This window comes from Ambystoma mexicanum, chromosome 2q (assembly GCF_040938575.1).
Source record: "Ambystoma mexicanum isolate Mex_15411 chromosome 2q, UKY_AmexF1_1, whole genome shotgun sequence".
NCBI classification, from domain to species: domain Eukaryota; kingdom Metazoa; phylum Chordata; class Amphibia; order Caudata; family Ambystomatidae; genus Ambystoma; species Ambystoma mexicanum.
In genome coordinates this window covers 1,036,705,812-1,036,722,102 of record NC_090924.1, presented here as the reverse complement: position 1 = coordinate 1,036,722,102, position 16,291 = coordinate 1,036,705,812, and the positions used below count along the sequence as shown (strand labels likewise).

At 46.2% G+C, this 16,291-nt stretch overlaps 1 protein-coding gene across 3 annotated transcripts in view; it reads left to right on the top strand.

Annotated features, from left to right (window-relative positions):
- The first annotated feature begins 4,384 nt into the window (after positions 1-4,384).
- CROT (carnitine O-octanoyltransferase) overlaps positions 4,385-16,291 on the top strand; it is an 898,406-nt gene continuing 886,499 nt past the window's right edge. The window contains exon 1 of one of the 3 annotated variants that reach the window (XM_069648391.1): positions 4,385-4,531. The gene's annotated coding sequence lies outside the window, so the exon portion shown is untranslated. The remainder of the gene's footprint in view (positions 4,532-16,291) is intronic. The other 2 variants (XM_069648390.1, XM_069648392.1) reach the window with 2 other exon arrangements.

Genomic DNA, 16,291 nt, shown 5'->3' with positions numbered 1-16,291 from the left:
AAGGACTCCTGTTCGGCGAGACATTCGGGAAGGAAATGGGGAGGTTCGTTGGCACCTACACCTCCCTGGAGAAGGCCCATGCATCTATAAGAAAGATATTCCCAGGCAGAGTTTTCGCTGGGACTGGTTGGTATCGAGGCCGAGTGACCGGTCGTTACCAAGCCGCATGAAGGCCACAAAACAACAGGGCCCACTACTGGGAGAATAAGCAGCAAGATGCTTTCTTCCCCTTAAGAGGGCGTTGCCCAAGGGGAGGGCGAGGAAGAGGACAAGCCAGAGGACAGAGCTTCCCCACAGGTGAGACATACTCCTTATCCGCCAGTGGGGGGGATAACACTTAGTTTCTGGGCGAACTGGCAAACGCTCCCAGAACGCTGGGTTTTGCAAACAGTCAAAGGGCTGCAACTAGAATTCATAAAGGTACCCATTCAGTCCCAACCCTCCCGACCAAGGCACACAGGGCAGGTAGAGAAAGAGACGTTACATATGGCACTGCGAAACTTAGTGCAGAAGAGGGCCATAGAGCCCTGCAGCACACCTCCAAGATTTATAAGCAACATGCTCCTGGTGCACAGGAAAGACAAAGTAAGACCAGTGATAAACTGAATAACTTGAAAGAGTTGAACAGCTGGGTGACATACCACCATTTCAAGATGGAAGGGATCCACCAGCTCAGGGATATCCTCAGGCAGGACAACTGGCTCACGGAAATCGACCTTAAAGACGCTTACCTTACGATACCAGTGCAAAGGAGATACCGACCCTTCCTAGTGTTCGACTGGGATGGATAATTTTGGCAATTTACAGCAATGCCATTTGGGCTAGCCTCAGCACCATGGGCCTTTACGAAGCTCATGAAGCCGAAAGTGGCAGCGATCAGAGATAAGGGAATCAGGACAATTATATATCTGGACGATATCCTGCTGATAGCTCCAATACCAGACAGGCTGGGTGAAAGGGCTCCTGGCGTCACTAGGTTTCCTAGTGAACAGAGAAAAGTCAGACGTGATACCGATGAGGAGGATAGACTTCCTGGGGTTTGTCATAGACACCAGGACAGCAACCCTGGAGCTACCAGCCAGGAAGATAAGAGATCAAAAAAGAGAGATACGGAGCTGTCTAGACAAAAGCATAGTATCACTAAGGACGATAGCGAGAGTAGTGGGTCTACTAGCAGTGTCAATTCAGGCGATATTCCCAGGCCCACTACATTATCGAGCCCTGCAACGACTGAAAATAAAGCACCTGTGCAAGGGCTAAAATACCACCAAGCAGTACTCCTTGATGTAGAATCCAAGACAGAACTAGAAGGGTGGCTACAGAATATGGATGCCTGGAACGGGAAGGCCATGTTCGGAGACCGGCCCAATTTAGTGATAGAGTCGGACGCCAGCAGAGCAGGCTGGGGAACTCGCTGCCGTAGCTAGAAACAGGGGGAAAATGGAGCTAAGAAGAGCTCAAGTTGCACATCAAATGCCTGGAACTGCTAGACGGGTCATTCGCAATCAAAGCCTTCACGAAAGGCAAAGTGAACTTGTGTATCCTGCTGAAGATGGACAACATATCGGCAGTCAGATACATCAATCACTTAGGAGGGATGAAATCCAGATTGCTGGTGGAGTTAGCCAAGGATTTTTGGCACTTCTGCCTCGAATCAGGGACCTCAGTGGTAGCGGAATATCTCCCAGGTTCGCTCAATGTAGTAGCGGACTGGAATTCCAGACACTTATCAGACTCGAGCGACTGGATGCTGGACAAGAGTATCTTCCGACGGATAGAGGAACTATGGGGACAAGTTCACACAGACTTATTTACATCCAGACTGAACGCTCAGAAGAGCAGGTATTTCAGCTGGAGGTTAGATCGACAGCGGCAGGAGTAGGCGCGTTCCTCCAAGAGTGGAGGGGAGACACGCACTACACCTTCGCACCATTCCTAATGATGAACAAAGTATTAGCGAAAGCTCTCATGGAGAGAGCGAGGATGATAGTGGTGGCTCCAATATGGAAGTTGCAAGTGTGGGTTCTGACGATGATCGAACTAGTAACAGACTTTCCAAGAGTACTGCCACCAGGAGACAACCTTCTCATGGTCCCAGCTGGGTCTTTTCATCCTCTGACAGTGAGAGGGACTCTCCCACTGATGGCGTGCATGATAGCAGGAGACGCTGGAATCTATCAGGCATTTCGGCTCAGGCTGCTCGACTCATGGCAGAATCGTGGGCGCCGTCCACAAGACAGAGCTACGACGCAGATTGGAGCAGATGGTCTCGATGGTGCAAAGGGAGAAGTCTACATACCGTTTTGGCCCCTCTAGTAGCGATCTTGAATTTTCTTCCAGAGTTAATGCAAGACGGAAAGGCATACAGGACGATAGGAGTCCTGTATGCCCGCGATAGGAGTCCTGGAGGTCCGCTATATCATTGGGACACCTGCCCATAGAGGGCATGCCCGTAGGTGAGAACACAGCAGTCGTGCGACTCCTTAGAGGAATACGATTCAGGAGACCACCAGAATAAAGATACAACACCCTATGGGATGTAACAATAATTTTAAAACTATTGGCGGCTGGCCAGGGAACAGATATCTGTAATTGAAACAACTATCACGGAAACTAGCAATGCTCTTGTGCCTAGTCTTCTGTAGGAGAGTAGCAGACGTCAGAGTGCTGGATGTGAACAGAACGGTGCATTGACCAGTAAGAGTTACCTACATGCTGGTCAGGAGAACAAAGACTGGTTCCACGTCAATCGTGTACCCCTACCTGCACAAACACCCCAAGTGGTGCGTAGAAGCCTGCATAAGGGAATACGAGGATAGGACAGCTGAGATGAGGCCAATGGGGACAGCGCAATTGCTCATAGCGCGCAGGAAACCATACAAAGCTTTGGCAACAGCTAACAGCAAGATGGGTGCAAGAAGTGATGCAGTTGGCAGGAGTAGACATGGCTAGGTTCGGAGCGCATTCTGTTAGGGGTGCAATGGCTTGAAAGGCGCTAGCGCAAGGCGCAGCGTTGCAGATATCCTGCAAGTGGCCGGCTGGGCCAGTGATACTACATTTAGAACATTCTATTTCAAGGCTGTGCAGTCAGTAGCAGCAGCAGTAATGACTAGCTTTGAACAAGCATAATGCTTGCCTCCGGTCGTGACACAGAATGAAGAATACCCCTGCTAATAGCGCAGGGAGTCTTGATTCTATTAAAGACAAGGAGGCGAGCATTACTTTCCCTCCCTAGATTCACGGGAGGGTTTGATGACAATGTGTGTGATTGTATTTATGATGGATTTCTCCAAGAATAGCGTTGTGTATCCGCCTCCCTAATGTGCTCTTTATGTTTTTCGGTAGAAGATGACCAGAAGAACAACTGAGGCAGGCTAGCGAGATGCACAGGCTGTTTGAGCAGCGAGGCAGCCAAGCATAGATGGAAACCCAGCAGAACAGTGCAGTCGAGAGAGGAGACTTCATGTTTGGAATAGTTCCCTTTTTGGTTACATGTTGGAGTGCAGTTAAGAGCATTAAAGAAGAAGGAGATGACAGTAAGAACTATGGTCCCATGCTCAGGGCACATTGGACTACAGATGAACTGAAACTAAGGGGAAATGTAGTTTTTTGCAGAAAAAGAAAAAAAAATGTGTAATGCATAAGCTCACCTCCATGTCTTTAATAGAAGCAAGAATCCCTGCGCTATTAGCAGGGGTGATCTTCTTTAATATATGTACATTTTACAGTCTCTCTCTCTCTTAGACTTCTTCTGAAGCTGTATTGTGACATGCAGGCCCCGGCATTGGTTTGATAATTAACTTCATAGCCTTTTCTGAAATCATGATATTTAAATAATTTTAGAAGCTTGCTTAGATAGCATGGCACAGTGAAAACAAAAAGGGATAATCGCACAAACCCGAGATATCAAGCCGCTACACTGAGACTTAAATCCTAACATGCATATTTCAGACATGCCAATATTCTGCAGCACCTGAGAGGGAGATTTCACCACAGAAATCAGAAGAATGCATTTTTTCCATAGGATTGCATGGGGAATATACTTATTTTAGGCGGGAGACAGTCAAAAATAGCACAATTTTTAATGAAAAAATCGAGAGTCTCCTGCCTAAATCGGGAGGGTTGGCATGTATGACATTTCTGATCAAAGGAACAATTGCACGAGTGAGATTTTTATTAACAGATGTTGTTAGGTTTTGTCAGATGCATTGAAGTATGCCCTCAAACATCATTTTGAAAGTACCATCCTAACCAATCGTCCATCAGTATGAGCTTGCTGCTGGCAGCGATATTTTTGGGATTGAATGGTAGGCAGGGAGGGCTGCTGGCACATTCGCAAGGACCTCCCTCAAGCTCCATGTGTAGGAGTGTGCGCGTGCGCACTACACTTCCGTATGCTCTACAAAAACAAAAGTAGCATTTCGGATTGGAGGCTGGACTACAACGCTGTTTGGAAGTCAGGGGCAAGTCTGGAGGATCCCAAACGCCGCGGAGTGCTAGAGGTCCGTGCAGAGAGTGGGTCCTTTGGCAGGTAAGCGGCACGCGCTCTGCATGCGAGGCTTGCGAATGATAAAAGCAGCTCGTGGGATAACCCTGAAGCTGCAGCTCGCAAACATCCCCGGGCAAACGCGAGAGGCTGAAGGTCAGTGCGCCTGTACGCGTGGACCACAGAGTTCGGGTGACACGCTCAGAGCAAATATTAGTATCATTTTTGCGAAGGTATGCTTTTTTTCGGCTTTTCGTTATATCGTGCACCTGCAGTTGCAAAAGTGGATGCACGGGGCGGCGAGCGCAGTGACGGTGCAGAGCTACACGGCGGGGAGGGCAGTCCATGCTGGTGGTGCTGACTGCAGCGTTTACTCTCTGGGGAACCTTTATGCAAGCCGGGAGATTGCTCATTGAAAGAAGGTAGCGAATTACATCACAATGCATTACAGAGTGAACCCCGCACTGTTCGCGCTTGAGGCAACAGGCAAAGCGAGTGTGTTAGCGGTCCTTTGTGTGTGTGTGTGCCTGGTGGACAGCCTGCCCGTGAAAGATCCAGAGAAGCGCGCATCGCCGGTGACCCCCACCTCAGGCTGGAGTCGCATTTACTAGAACAGTACCTTGCTGTGGCACCAAAGAGACCGCAAAAACAACAGTATTTGCCATGTATATTATGAGTTCAAGACATTTTATGAAGTTTGTGTAAAAAGTAACACGGCTCAAAAAACGAACACAGCATTACAGTATACAAGATTATGAATTGATGCATTCAATGCGTTTGTATAAGGAACGATACACGGACAGACGAAGGGAACGAAATAACAGACATCTTGTATGGACATTGGACATTTTAGAAGTTGAGCAAATTGAGAAGGAACCCCAACAGCGGACTCGTCAAAATGGCCCATTATCCTAAAAATACTGATATGTCAAAGGACATTTGAATCTGCCAATGTTGCAGCTATCTCCACATTTAATAAGCTTCAGAGGAAGGCCACAACCTCCCATCTGACGTATGCAGAGACTGATTCATAAAAACAGCTTCGACCAATGTGTACATTGCATTGGAGATCTTATTTTGCATAACTCCGGATGTGAGAAGCAGTAGCTGTGCAGACCTACGTGGTACACCTCAGAGCAATGTTGGTTTATGTCGTGCTGGCATGGAGTTAGGGGATGGCACTTCCTCTCACTATGGTTATGCTGTAGAGTTGCCATCTCTGTGAAAGTTCAACCCCCCCTATATCCACATCCCATATTGCTTCAACCAAACACCCACCCTGCATTTTGCGGTACATTTTTAGGGAACAGGTTGTGGAGAAAAAAAACATCTGCACGGAAAATTTCTCTGGAAAAAATTGGATATGTTGCTAACCACAGACTTTAAACGTTGCCACATTGATCTAGGGGGTATTTTAATGGATTGCAGGGTAGCACGGGTAGCTCCACCTTAAGAAACGTGGGGGCAGTGTCATGGTACTGACATTACGGTCTTCTGGTATTGTAAACTGGGTAATGCATATGCCGAAAAATCCATCCAATCTGTGCAGTTTGGTAATTCAAATCTGGCCTCTGGGTTCTTTCTATCTCCCCGTCCTAGCCCCAGCTATAACAACTCAGTGATAAACCCTCCAAGGAATCCATGGGGTGAGAAAGGTCACGAATCCTTTGAGTACCTGCTTTGTTTATTACGGCAGGTGGCAGCGATTTTATCATGAAATATCAGAGGTGTGGGAAGCAAACGGTACCAACAAGATCTGGTATGCTTTCTTCATGGATGTGATATGATAATATTTAAAAAATCTTGGCATAGAGATCCCTGTTACTTAATTGGTATTCCACTTTGCTTATTACTCTGGTATCAAGCGAACAAGGTAGAAACTTAGGTGGGTTAAGGATGCAGATATATGTCTAACTGGATTAAAAAAAACATATAGTACACATTGAATCACCTTACATCCATGTGGTTGCACTGTTTAGTTTAAGGCATTGGAACTGTGTCATTGTTTATTTCTTTAACTCACCTCTGCCACGAATGTAGCTCCAGTGATGGCTCTTTCATCACTGTCGGTGACACAGGAGACCGTGGCAACAGTAGATAACATCCTACTGACTGGCAGGGACTTCAATATCAATTTACGGAATGGGAACCCGGAAGGACTTTTTGATTATAACCAAAATATTTTGTGGGGCATCGCAGATGTGAATATGGTGGATCCTAGGTGTAATCCAAATGGTATAAACTTTCATATGTTTTCTTTAGAATGGGGTTTAAGAATGCTCAATTGGGCAGGCAATCTGAATAACGTGTCTTGCATGAATCCGGGATTATTTTTGTATTGGAGGATGCAGTTGGCATGCTGGCAAGTACTTAGTTTTAGACAGGTTTGAACGTGATAATTTGCCCCTGTCTTTAACCCAGTGCTTTGACACCACTCTTAGTACTTTGTACGGTACAACATATGATGAGGTTACTATTAATCATGGCAAGAATATTACATGGCCAACTAGAATCGGTCTCTGTTGTTCTGGGCAAGACTCAAGCTCAAATAACATCTTGTTGGGAGTCATTTCTTATCAAAAAGCGTATTAAAGTTTTGTTTTTTACTCGATAAAATCAAGCCTTTATTTGTTAATGTATTAGTAAATGACTAGAGAAAGGGAACAACAATGCTCATTGGTGTGGCAATAACTTTAATTTAGCAAAGAGAAATCACCTTGGGGTGCTTAAAGTCATTAATAAGGATCTCGATAGTATGACTAGACTGATGAAGAATTTTAAAACGGTGTACAGAACTGCCAACGCACGACATAGCTGGAGCTTGAAACTTCTTGGAGCGCCTTACACTAATTCCAATGGAAACTCATACCAATGCACAGACCTTACTGTGCTACTGTTAAAAGATGCCAGCCCAAATGCCAACGCCCCACACTCAGTATAGAGCGCCCCAACTCACGAGCTAGGTGAAGGCATGCCCCTGTATCCTCATAGCAGAAAAAATACAGCCTGCTTGGGAAAAAGGCCCAAGACACTCCTGTAAGTATAACAAGTGTTTATTTCTACAAAACTAGGAATGCATCAACAAGAACTCTGTTGCCACGGAACGTTCTGAGGTCCGTTGGCATGTGCGGTACATTATAAGCACAAAAAGCTTCACTAATGCCTTTAGATGTAGGGCTTGCTCCATATGGGATGCCAGGCCGTTGGTCCGTCTTCATCTGTCCATCTCTGTTCACGTGGGTGCTGCTGACCTAACAATTAATTAGCTACTCTGACACACAGTGTTATTCTTAAGATTGTAACAATACACTAGTCAGATACAGGGATAGTGCTTGGGGGAGAGCCAAGGTCACCCTACTCACATACACTTCACTAATTCCCAGACAGATCAGCAACCCCCAAGGTCCTCCACCATAGTTTTGAGCTATAATTCTGATGCCATCCTGACCCATACCTGAAGGCGCGATAGCCTTGCCTTCTGATCTTATTGATCAATCCACGGTGTAAAGGTTTTATGGTCGGTGGTCTGGTCTTGGATGGTACTGTGGCATGCAGGGGCCATGGGATGAACGCATGACAAAGATGTATGTCTCTTGTGGGGATCGTTGGGGGCAGGAGGGCCTTGATATCTGTTCTGGTGGATGGTATTGCCAAGAGGTGCTCCACTCCCTTCCATGACCTTGCAGGGGGCATTCTTCCCAGGCGTGAGCATTCTTCCCAGGCTTGACGGCCTGTAAATTTCTGAACAATGGAGGAGGTTGTGGATCTCTCAGACCTGGCCAGGGTGGGGGTGGTGTTCGCGCTCATGCAAGGGGTCTAATGCACACAAAATACTGTTCGCCGCGCTTGGGCCTAACGTCTAAGATTCTAAGATGGCTGCCGTTTTCCAAGATGGCGTTCACATCTCCATCTACCATATAACTTATACTGCATGCACTAAGGTGATCGCGCAACCCCGCTTTATGTGTACCCCTTTCCCCCCTGCTCCCTGGATGCGCTCAATTAGTGCCTAGTTCTTATTCTGTATCGCCTAGGGGGGTGGGAAACCCTCTCACCTTCCCAACATTCCCCCCTTTTGTTAATTATAAATGAACAAAAATCCCTGGCAGTGTTAGTGGCAACTAAATTCCAATATGTTTTCCTCCACCCTTCTGCACCCTATCCAGCCTTTCAGCTTCCATGTATGGTGATGACCCGTCTTTTGGAACACATGCTCTGAAAACACCTTGTAAACATGCTCCAGATTGGGTATATTCCTCTGGGGTACATGTCATGTAAATACAATCCCTTTTTAAATCTACCGAGTGCTCTGTGTAATATTTGGGGTTGGTTGGGTGTGTGGTAACTGTGCCACGGGGGCTTAAAGGGTCGTAGATCCTTTTTGTGTTGTCTGTTTGGGTACTGTTCTCTGTGGAATCACAAAGTGCTTTGGGTGCCACAACCCCCAATTGAAACCATCATCATTGCGCTACTGGGCACTGCTTTGGCACAACATCAGAGTCCCATTTGGCAGGTGCAATAAATGACCAAAATAAAGACTGTGACGAGTACCAGTATCTTAACAATTGCCCCCAGCCATGATGGATCCCAAGAAAAAGTCAAATCGAACCAGTCTTCATCTTGCATTCCTGCTTCCTTTTTCATGCACAATCCCAGGTTGTGCACAGCTACAATTCTATGTGACAGGGAACCATTCTCTGTATCTTCGGGTCCCCTATGTTTTTGCATATGCCTGCATCCATTGCAATTCGCATATCAAGGACATATCGGTTCTGTATCAGCACCAGCTTGAAGGGTGGAGTTCCACCTTTATGACGTTGAATCCTTGCTCGGTGTCGTTAGCCAGCTGGATCAGTTCCCAACGGACAATGTGCAGCCATTTAGCATTGGCTGCAGCTTGCACACCAGGTAGTAGCAATGAGGCAAAGAAAGTTTCTGCTTTGTTCAAGAGTCAGTATTCATCTAGGATTTCCTTGAGCAAGCTTGATGAGTCCTTGGGGAGATAGTTCGATCTTTTTCTTCTACACAGAGTTATAGCTTTTTCCTTGCGAGGGAGAGTCTGGAACTCCGGGCCTGGCAATGGGTTTCTGATTTCTTTTTCAGAAGCCAGAACGGAGGTAGGGGCAAAAGTGTCTGTTGACCCCCCCCCCCCCCCCCTTGCAAATGTATTTCTGGGATTATAAGTAGAGCTGAGTGGAGTGTGGCCAGCGAACAGTAGCCCCTCCATGATGGTGGGAGGTGCAAGTACGCTTGTTGGCTGCACCCCCAGTAGTAATCCATCACTGCCGCTGTGCCTTTCTTGAGATCAGGAATGAGCAAGGTTTTATTGCAATGTTCATTGGCCCCTACAGATACTATTCTGGCACTGTAAAAGCAAAATTTGTATGATTCTTCTCTGTGTACTTTCACTGGTTTCTCCATTACTTCAATCCATGTTAGCTTTGTGATATGTTCAGTCCAGAACTGTGCACACACTGCTTCCACCGGTGCCAAAACCCCTTCTCGTATCCCACTAGACCCTCTGCCATGCAGCTTGCTGTTGTTTCTTGCCATTTGTTATCTGTGTATTTCAGTCCTTGTATCACCAGGTAGGGTCTTCTTAGGCATTTGCTTCCCTTTGGGTTTTATCGCATTGCTGTCGATCTGGATCAACAAGTTCGAGCCTCACGTAGTTTGCCTGGAAACTGCCTTTGAGCCTGCATAGCGCAAGATGTACTAGGCATTGCGCTTCTAGGATTGGTACTTCCTGTGGCATTAGGACCTTGCGTGCCCCTGACCCATGCAATATCAACAAACACACATAACAGCTGCCATTCACTTAATTTCTCCCTACTGAGTTCATGTCCGTATACCAACTGTTAGACATTTTTGGGTGATGCTCATCCTCTATGGCGTCAAGCCCATGATAAACATCATACTTTGCCCTTCGTGCTTGTCTCTTTGTGTGTTTAGGTGCACCTATATATCCATTAATAACATCAGTATTATTATTTACATTGGTAGGAATTGCGTTGTAAAAGAAAATGTGAATGTTGGGAAACAATAGGGACCTAGCAATATATTGCTACAATCCAGTGCGAGGGGTTCTGTTCTTATCATGTTCAGAAAGGTTGACATGTTCATTCATAAAGTTGGGCCTTGTAGACAATACATATTCAGTTCCATTTAAGTGGTTTTCAGTTTTGCTTAAAGGAATAGTGCGCTCAAAAATATTATTGTCCCGAGCGTTCGGGCATGTGGATTTAAGCAAACTGTGATCGATTGTAAAAACATTTCCTACGCACCGTACCTTAGTTTTCCTTACTTTTACACATGTGAAATCAGGCAGCGGGGCGCGGCCATATTGTGCTAATCTTATCCGTTGCCGCATCGCCCTACGTTGAACTGCCCTCGCAGCACTAAATCATATCCCCGCCCCTGAAGCTGACATCACTATTCCTAGCGATTATTCTCCACCTATTTTCATGATGTTGGTGTGCAGCGTAGCGAAACGTGCCCAGTCATCACCTACGTCTTAACGTTACCTGATGCAGAACCCAGAATATCAACACACGCATCCTCTCAAAGTACAGCGTCTCCCAAATCGGAATAGAAAATATAATTTTTAAAGGAAACACAATAAACGCTCTGAGAACATCCGCCAATTTCCATATTCAACCACATTTTTAATTTCGTTGTTTTCGAACATCAAATCTTTATCATGAGGCACACAGTGTTCCTTTCGGTAGAAGAAGCGCATTGGACGCACCTTGAATAGCAAGACTTCGGCATCAGCTTGTTGCTAGACCACCTTAAACAATGTCATGTTGCTACTCGTCGCTGGTACCGCCAAAGGGCATATCGGTCCGGTGCGATCGTCCCACATCAGCGTAATTGTAAGCCAGTCATTTAGGTGTATCTGCCACTGCCTGCTGAAGAACCTGTCACTGGGTATCTGGAAACAATGACATTCACAGAAAGGAAGGATGTAGCCATGTAGAAAACATAACAGAAATTTATCTCAGTAGCCGTTCTTTATTCTAATTTATCCATTTACCCTTTCATTCTGCACCAGGTGAAACCTAATAATGAACAGAAACCAGAAACAATGGAAATACAGAAAAAACATTGTGGAAAGTTGGAGTCTACGATGTGCTTGAGAGGTTAGTGCTGTGGAGTATGTTTAGCTCGCAATGGGATGCGGATGCAGAAGAATTTGAACAACACATAGACAACATTATAACGGAATATTAGCAACGAACTTGGCGTTGGTGGAACCAGGGGGAACCCAGACGTGGACTCTATGCATTTCGGTGCTGGACTGCCCATGTGCCCGGGACAAATACATACAGGTTGAGTTTGCGTGTCGTCACACTATGCCCCAACCAACAACCCATTACAATGTAAGCCAGCAAAACCGGTCAGAAAATGAAACCTTGACTCGTTCGTCTATAAACTCGTCGACAGTAAAACTTACATTATATTTGGTATTTCCATTCTCTTGACGTAACGCATAGTGTCCGTTCAGATCAACGGTTTTCATAAAATGAAATTACATGTTCCTTTGTTCAGTTTTGAAATGGTGAACCTTATCATTTTTGCGGGTATTACACACCTCCCGTCATTCAATCCATAGCGAATCCTCCCTTTCTTCCAAGTATGAACAACAATTGAACCTTCTTAGGAGCACGAATGCTAAGTTTCCTTTTGGTGAAGGAAAGCCCCAAATCAAAAACATACTGTACAGGATGTGTCGGTGTGAACAGCCCACAAGCAACATCAAACGCAGTGACCTTCACTCCATGGGAGTGATTAGCCCGGCCGTCCAACGTGGCATTCAAAATATGTTTGAAAAATAAACAAATTGTTTGCTGGCATCACCAATGCTGCGCTATTGTGAATACGTTTTTACTCATCTATATGGATAGTGATTTAGTTATTTTAGGGCAAGAGTTCCAGTTAGAGTCCTCCCCATTGTCACGTCTGCGTACGCCCTGTTTTCGGGGAGGAATGTGCTCTGCGGATAACGTGAGACACTGACAAGTCATAAATCCAAGTGCCCTTCCATCTCCACTGAACTTCCCGTGTACTAACAAATGTTGAAGGAGAGGCGGTATATCCGGCCCCCCCTGCACCATTCTCGTACCAGGCAAATGACGGATAAGCTAAAGTGGGAGACATCTCCACCCCTGCTGTATCTATTGGGATCACCCATGTTTCATATAAGTGTGTTAACGCTGTGCTAATGTGTATACTTTGAACTCCATTTTGTGTCCTTCCAAACGTCATCTTTTTCTAGGCCCTCTGGCGAAAGGTTCACTCTCCCTCTCCGCGCAGAGCCCACCCCCACCACCTCTGTCCTCTGTCAGCTCAGCGCGTCTCCTGTTCTCACGGAAATGCAGCTATTCATTTTTGCAAGTAGCGAGTATCGAGCCCTGACAAAATGTGCTCATCCAAGAATGTGAGACCAAGGCCTGCTCCAACCTTAGTGCCCCATCCATCTTTGCTGACCGACTCATGCCATCTCCAACCCCTCCCTGCCAGGCCGCGGTCCCCTGAACCCATGACCCCTATTACCTTTGAACGCATCTGATCACCAGACCCTACCCCCGCACCACTCCAATTCACCTACCATATACCTAATTTAGAGTGGTTATATATTTTGGTAACACTAACACCTATCCCCACTGTGTTTGAAATCGTAAGACTCCAAATGCTGCAAATCAAGGATCATCCCTTCTGATAAGGCATCCGAAGGAACAACCCCTAACACATGCCCCCATAAAAATATAGGTTAAACTGCACCTATTTCACACCAACAGCCCCCTTCCATGCAGTGTTTTGCTTACAGTTATTAGTTCTTGCATTCCAAGTTTGTTATTTAGCTTCGGTCTCATTCCTTAGTGTATTTATTCTGTCTATTTGGACACGTGCATGGACACGTGCATGCTAAGTCAACTGCAGACCCCGCAGTTGCTTTCATGCTGATATCCATCTGACCCTCCCGTGCCCTGATCAGTGAAGGACCCACAAGAGCTGGGCGAAAGCGGGAAGGGGGAAAACAGAGTTACACTGTATGGCATCCTCCAACAGGCACTTCTTGCAAAAAAAATTGACAAAGAGGATACATTGGAAAAGACAATTTGGACGCTTAATACTTCTTAATACTTTTAATGGCTTTGAAATTCAAGTTAAATAGATTGCCATTGGTCATGTACAAACATTGTGGAACATACTGTCAAGGAGTTCCCCCCTTCTCACCTGAGTCCGATCTTTGCTGGATTTCTTGGTCAATGCCTTCTTGCGGACGGATCGGGTCTTGAATAAAGCTGCACGAGTCTCTTCCGACTGCAGCGTGCATTCAAAGTTTCGGGATGCAATGATCCAGGAATCCGGGAAATTAAGAGAGTGCGCTACTCAGCACACAAGTCCAGGAAGCAAGAAAGAAGGGAAAGGGTCTAGGAATGGGGTTGGTTGGGATAGAACCAAGGATAACAATACAGCGAGCTATGAAGCACACGTCTGGTCGCTACTTCGCAATAGCATTGAGATGCGCGGAGCCGCGGGGAGCGTGGTCTATTAATAGAACACGCTATGTCCAACGTTTAGAGCGAGGAAAGTGTTTCACGCTGGACGGCCATGTTGTGAGTACCAGGGAGTGCAAGTCCCGTTGAGACAAGGACCAGGAAGTCCAAAAGGGGCGCGTTCTGTAGGTCATGACAGCATGCCTCCTCCGAAGACCCGTTCCTCCAGGTTTGCCCGGGGGTATGAGATGAAATCTTCTGAGCAGTCGAGGGGTTTTGAGATTAGAAAGTGGATCCCAGGTTCTTTCACTAGGAGGGTATCCCTTCCATTCAACCAGGTATTGAAGCTGACCCCGTTTATACCTGGAGTTGCAAATTCGGAACACTTCATATTCCAGTTGGTTGTCGACCAGCAGAGGAGGGGCTCTACAGGATTTCCGGGAGGATTGGATGTAGGGTTTTAATAAGGATGTGTGAAAAACTGGGTGAATTTTCTTCCAGGAGTCCGGTAGTTTGATCCGGTATGAGACTGGATTTATAACTTCCTTGATTGGAAATGGACCATAGTACCGAGGGGCCAATTTGTTTGGCCGTAGATGTCGGGGTAATAATTTCGAGGACAACCAGACTTGATCACCAATTGCATAAGAAGGCCCTGGTCTTCTTTTGGAATTCGCTTACCTCTTAGTCTGTGTTCTGGCCTTCTCTAAGTTTTCTTTGGCCTCCTGGTGTACGTTGATGAGGGTTTCGATCCAGGAGTCGACAGTAGGTACCGGTGTAGGATGATGGAGAACAGAGGGTAGAACCAATGGATGGAAACCTTGGCTACAATAAAAGGGACTGGTGTTAAGTGCTCATTGATCGGAATTGTTGTAGGCGAATTCAGCCACGGGTATCAGGAGCCACCAGTCATCTTGAACCTTGGTGGCGAAACATCGAAGATACTGTTCCAGGGTCTGATTAGCACGTTCTGTGGCCCCTTTGGTTTGGGGATGATAACCTGATGAGGGCGTGTTGGATTCCCAAAATGCGACAGAGATGTTTCCAGAATTGTGAAACTTATTGAGGTCCTCGATCAGATATGATCTTGGAAGGAAGTCCATGCAGATGGAATATGTGTTCCAGGAAGATTCCAGCAAGTTCGGACGAGGATGGTAGCTTACACAGGGGTGTAAAATGAGCCATATGAGAGAACAAGTCAATGGTAACCATGATGGTCGTGCATCCTCGGGAAGGTGGTAATTCCACAATGAAGTCCGTAGCAATGAATTCCCATGGCCTTGTTGGCAGTGTAGGTTGCAGTAGAAGACCCGCCGGTCTCTTGTTATCATGTTTATTTTGACTACAAATAGAACAAGCCTTGATGTACTGCTGTACGTTGGTCTTCATTCCAGGCCACCAAAACTGTCTTTGTATGAGGCGGAGGGTGTTGGTTATGCCACGATGTCCGGAGTGAAGGGTATCATGACAGGGGTTTATTATTCTTTGTTGTAATTTCTGTGTAAGAATTACCAGTGCATTGTCCTTGAATAAATATCCTTCCTTGACTCTTAGATTCCATTGATTCTTCCTTGAAATATCATCATCATCCTCTTGAGATTAGAGGATTGGGTTTGCACTCGAATTTCTTCCAGGAGATTGACTGCTTGAGCTACAAAGATCGTGTGGGGAAACATCTTAGGGTAGGCCCTATCTTCAGTAGTTTCATAGTCAGGACGTCGAGATAAGGCGTCATCAATCAGGTTTTGTGATCCGGGAACATGAGTGAGGTGGAACTGGTACTGGGCAAAGAAGTAGGCCCAATGTGCCTGACGACTGTTCCTACACTCCAATGACTGCAGAATTTGAAGATTCCGATGGTCCGTGCGGACCTGAACTGGATATCTAGCACCGAGAAGTAGATGTCGCCATTCAGTGAAGGCTTGGCGGATGGCTAACAGTTCCTTTTCCAGGACGGAGTAGTGTGTCTCACTAGGAGTCAGGGTTCGTGAAAGGTAAGCAATGGGGTGTTCCAGTTTATCCTCAAATTCCTGCTTCAAGACCGCTCCTATCGCGTAGTTAGAGGCATCCGTTTCCACTAGGAATGGTCGATTTATGTCGGGTTGGGCCAAGATGGGGGCTTGCGTGAACTCTGCCTTTAAACGTTGGAATGCCTTATCTTGTGGTGTAGACCAGATAAAGGGGGTGTCTTTCTTCAAGAGAGCAACGATCGGCTGAACGATCTCGGAAAAGTTGGATATGAACTTCCGTTAGAAGTTGGTAAGCCCCAGGAAGGATTGAACTTGTTTCACGGACGTGGGAG